The 4,781-nt window shown below is 44.2% G+C and overlaps 1 protein-coding gene across 1 annotated transcript in view; it reads right to left on the bottom strand.

Moving 5' to 3' along the window:
- RPAP1 (RNA polymerase II associated protein 1) overlaps positions 1-4,382 on the bottom strand; it is a 77,792-nt gene extending 73,410 nt beyond the window's left edge. The window contains exon 1 of the mRNA XM_042466780.1: positions 4,310-4,382. The gene's annotated coding sequence lies outside the window, so the exon portion shown is untranslated. The remainder of the gene's footprint in view (positions 1-4,309) is intronic.
- Between the last annotated feature and the right edge of the window lie 399 nt (positions 4,383-4,781).

Genomic DNA, 4,781 nt, shown 5'->3' with positions numbered 1-4,781 from the left:
TTCTTTTGGCAAGATGTTTTGTTTGTTTAGAGGGGGTTTGCCTTTGCCTTCCTCTGAGGCTGAGAGAGTATGGCTTGTCCAAGGGTAATATAAATCAACTCTCCATACCCAAGGATTCAACCACCCATGGTTGGAAAATATTGGGGGGGGGGGGAATACATTCTAAAAAGCAAACCTTGATTTTGCCATTTTATATAAGGAGCACAACTATGGCCCGGTACAGATGGGCCCTGAAGGACACCCTCGTCACGTGCGAGGGGCCCCCTGCCCACGCTCCCCTCGCCCCTTGCACGTGACGAGGGCGCCCTCGCTGCGTGGTGCCGAACAGACGGCGCACATAGCGATGCCGTCACTGTTGCATTGCCTCCAGGTGAAGCTGCGTAGCAGCGACATGCTCATGCCACTGCCAGCTGTTTGCGGTGGCGCAAGAAGGAGCCACTTTTTAGCAGTCCTTTTTTTTGCGTAGCCGCGCCACGCAATTTGGTTGCTGCAGCACAGGCACGCCTCATCAGCTGTGAACAGCTCAACACTTGCATCTTTATAATACATTGAAGTAATAGTTGCACCCTAGTTGCCTAGCTCCACATGTTTTAAATAGCCTAGTGGCAAACAATACATCTCGGGGGACATTAGATACAGACATATACTGGCCAGAATACTGTTGTTGTGCTATTCTAGAGGCTGCATTTTTTCCAAGATTGTCCAACAGTGGCAAGGAAAGGCAGACAAAAGTTGCTGGCCCTGAGCAGCAAGCCTATTTCTCCTATGCCTGATTGTTTTCATAGTCACTTGCAGTCTTCTTCCTCCTGCTACCACTGTCTACATCAGTGGGTATGATGTTCTCAGACTTTAATACAAATTGTAGAATACTGCATAAGGATCCACATTCAATATTCCTTGCATCTATTCTACTGTTGTTGAGTGTACTTTCAAGTCATTTCCAACTTATGGCAAACCCATCATGGGATTTTCTTGGCCAGCTTTGTTCAGAGGTTTGCCATTGCCTTTCCCTGAGGCTGAGAGCACGTGCCTTGCCGAAGATCACTCAGTGGGTTTCACAGCAGAGCAGGAAATCAAACCCAGGTCTCCCAAGTCATGCCATGGTGGCTCAACCTGCAAACTGGGGTATGTAACATGCAGCCCACAAGATGTTGTTGGACCGTAACTTCCAACATCCTGAACTTTCTAGTTTCACTGGCTAAAACTGATGGAAGATGCAATCTAGCATTTAGCATTTACATTTCTGTAGCAATAACATTTACATTTCTATACCACTTCATACTGAACTATTAAGTCTCTAATTGCCCCTAACAAGCTGGGTAATCATTTTAACGACCTATGAAAGGATGGAAGGCTGCCGCTCAGGATTGAACTCATAATGTTGTGTACTGTCATTTAACCACTGCGCCAACAGAGCCCCTCTAAACACAGTCTAAACACATCTAGAGAGCCATGCATTCCCCACTTCTACTGTAGACCTTCAGAGTAAATTCTATGAGCCAGCATGCATAGGCTGCATGAAGCCAAAAGGGTTAGATTTTGGCTGGAATCACATCCGAAAAATTCTGGGTAAAAATTCTTTTTGATCTGTGCAAAATAAATGAGCCATATTTGGAGTCTTCCTTCCCCACACACATACATAGCCCTTCAAACTTGACTACAATACAGTATATATTCTCCTTGCTCTTACTTTCCTGGCTGCCACAACTACCTTGCAGTGATGTTACCCTGTCGACTGGATCAGTAGTATTTGTTTCAGACAGCGTCATATTATACATGTCACATCTTTTTCAAGAAAAGTTCTAGGCTTCTTTACTCTACCATGCCAAGAAGCAGGGAATCATGCCCACATTTGATTCATGTTATTGCAGAAAATGGACAGATCACAAGCTTCTTTAGCATTAGTTATTAAACAAGGAAATACTATATTAAAGGCATCAGTTTGCCCCTAGATATTATGCCCCTGGTTATTAAACAAGGAAATACTATATTGAAGACAACTGTTTGTCCCTAGAAATTATGAATATGAATTTTTCTACTGATATGATTTTCAGAAGACGGCTCTCAGAGTTCCTGGGTAAAGAATCTAGAGTTTCTACTAAATATTTCTGCATGAAATGCAGGTTCCTAAAGTATATCTTCAACTCCTTATCTGTAATACAAGATGTAATATGATCTATGTAAGGAAAATGTTATCATTAATCACAGGTCTTGAAAGATAAACTCCTTTGATAAAACCAACATCATTCCCTAATCTAAGTGATTATCTGTGTAACCTCAACTCCTTGAAACTTCCACTGCAGAGAGATTGGCACATTATCTAAGAATCTGCCCCCATGTTCACACAAAGAAACAATGGCCTCATACAGACAGGTCAAAATAAAACTGCTTCAGGTCACTTTGGAGGTATGCTGTTTAAATGATGCATGTGTCCTAAGAGTCCAGAAGCCACGTCAAAGCCATGATCCAGTCTTAAGGACTAGAGCACAGCTTTGGCGCAGCTACCGGACTCTTAGTATGCATGCATCATTGAAACAGCATACCTCCAAAGTGACCTGAAGCAGCTTTATTTTGGCCTGTCTGTATGGGGCCAAAGTAAGCTGCAAAGCATCATTAGTCCAGCTGAACACTCCAGTTCTGTATTTAATTACACAAAAGTATGTTTATTCATATTTAAGACTGATGAAACCTCAAACTTTTCTCATTAACCTTCATGAAGAAGGAATAAACCTTCTCATCCTGATTACTATCATACTCTTACCACTATAATACTAGACCTTTGAAAGAATACTGCTAAATCTAAGCCTCTGCATGCATGCATCCAACTAGTTTAGTCTCTTGTTGAAGAAGTCATACATTTATTTATTCATCCTAAGCAGAGAGAGGATGCTTCTGACGTATGTGAACCTAAGGCGATGGGGTTTTCTCAGCAAAATTTATTCAGAGGGGTTTTGCCTTTGCCTCCCTCTGAGGCTGAGAGAATGTGACTTGCCCAAGGTCACCCGATGAGTTTCCATGGCTGAGTGGGGATTCAAACCGTGGTCTCCAGAGCTCACACTGCAGAATTAATGCACTTCAACACTGCTTTAGCTGCCATGGTTCAATCTGGGAGTTGTAGTTTGTTGTGGCACCACAACTCTCTCTGACAGAGAAGGCTAAACGACTCACAAAACGACAAACCTCAGAATCCCACAGCACTGAGCCAGGGCAGTTAAAGGCTGCTTTAGAGGCATTGCTTTCCTAGACATTTCCAGGAGGGCAGCCATCCTCCTCCGTGACACCAGAGACAACAATGAACTTGTCAGCCTTCAGTTTGAAATAGCAACTTTCATTTAGCATATGCTTTCCTAGAAGAGAGTCCCCTGTGTGGATCCTCCTGATTTTTCCTCTCTCTCAAGCCAGTGTGGTGTAGTCATTTGAATGGTGGACTAGGGTCCCAAACACACTGCAGAAATCATCCAGTCTTTAACTGCCCTGGCTCAGTGCTATGGGAGTCTGGGAATTGCAGTTTATTTAGCCTTCTCTATAAGAGAGCTCTGGTGCCGCAACAAGCTGCAACTCCCAGAATTCCATACGTTTTTGTTGTTGCTAGGGAATTCTGGGAATTGTAGTTTATTGTAGCACCAGAGCTCTCTGCGTATGATCCAACGGCTAATGGCTCAGTGCTACCAGGGGATCCTGGGAGTTGTAGTTCATTATGGCACCAGAGCTCCTCTGACAGAGAAGGCAAAATGTCTCACAACACTATACAGTTGGCCCTTCTTATACACGGATTCAAGCATCCACGGTTTGAAAACGTTCCAAAAAAGTATAAATTTCAAATATCAAACCTTGATTTCCATTTTTTATAAGGGACACCATTTAGCTGTGTCATTATATTTAATGGGACTTGAGCATCCACGGATTTTGTTATCCACGGGGGATCTTGGAACCAAACCCCAGCGTCTAACAAGGGTGCACTGTACTTCCCAAAATTCCCTAGCATTCAGCCAGGGCAGTTAAAGCGGTCTCAAACTGGATTATTTCTGCAGTGTGTTTTGGACCTCAGCCACTGATCTTCAAGAAACTCACTGGGGGGACTTTGGGTAAGAAGTCACACTCTCTCAGCCTCAGGGGAAGAAGGCAATGGCAAACCCACTCCTCTGAAGAAACCTTGCCAAGAAAACCCCAGAATAGGTCCCCCATGAATCAGAAATGACTTGAAGGCACACAGCTGCGTCACTACCTAACCCTATCCCCCCTCCCAGGCTTCTGGGAAACTGTTCACCCGGGAGATAAAATGAAGACTCCTTCCACTGGGAACACAAACCTTTGCCTCATGGGATGCTCCCGCCATCTTAAATAACCCCACCAGCGACGCTCAGGCGCATGCGCATTCCGTTCCGCCGCAGCCAGGAGAGGGAGGCTTCCCTCTCGCCTCAGCTCCGCCTCCGCCGCCATTTTGGAGCTGGCGTCACAGCCCTTGCTGAGGGAAGCCTCTGGCTGCCTCCCGGTGCATTCTGGGACTTGGAGTTTAAGGAGGCAGAGAGCTCTTAGGCCTCACTGAACTACAAGCCTCAGAATGCAACAGGAGGCAGCCAGAGCATTACTATTATTGTCATTATATACTATGTACATACATATATTTTAAATTTATATTTATTATTATATTTATTTGTATCCCGCTCTTTTCCCAGAACTGGGACTCACAGAGCGGCTTCACAACGTAAAAAAGCCCAGTACAATTAAAACCATGGGGGGGGAGTACATTAAAAAGGAATTAAATTATTACAATATTAAAA

The sequence above is a fragment of the Sceloporus undulatus genome, chromosome 1, assembly GCF_019175285.1.
Source record: "Sceloporus undulatus isolate JIND9_A2432 ecotype Alabama chromosome 1, SceUnd_v1.1, whole genome shotgun sequence".
Classification (NCBI taxonomy): domain Eukaryota; kingdom Metazoa; phylum Chordata; class Lepidosauria; order Squamata; family Phrynosomatidae; genus Sceloporus; species Sceloporus undulatus.
The sequence above is the reverse complement of the archived record's forward strand: the minus strand, read 5'-3'. Positions and strand labels throughout refer to the sequence as shown.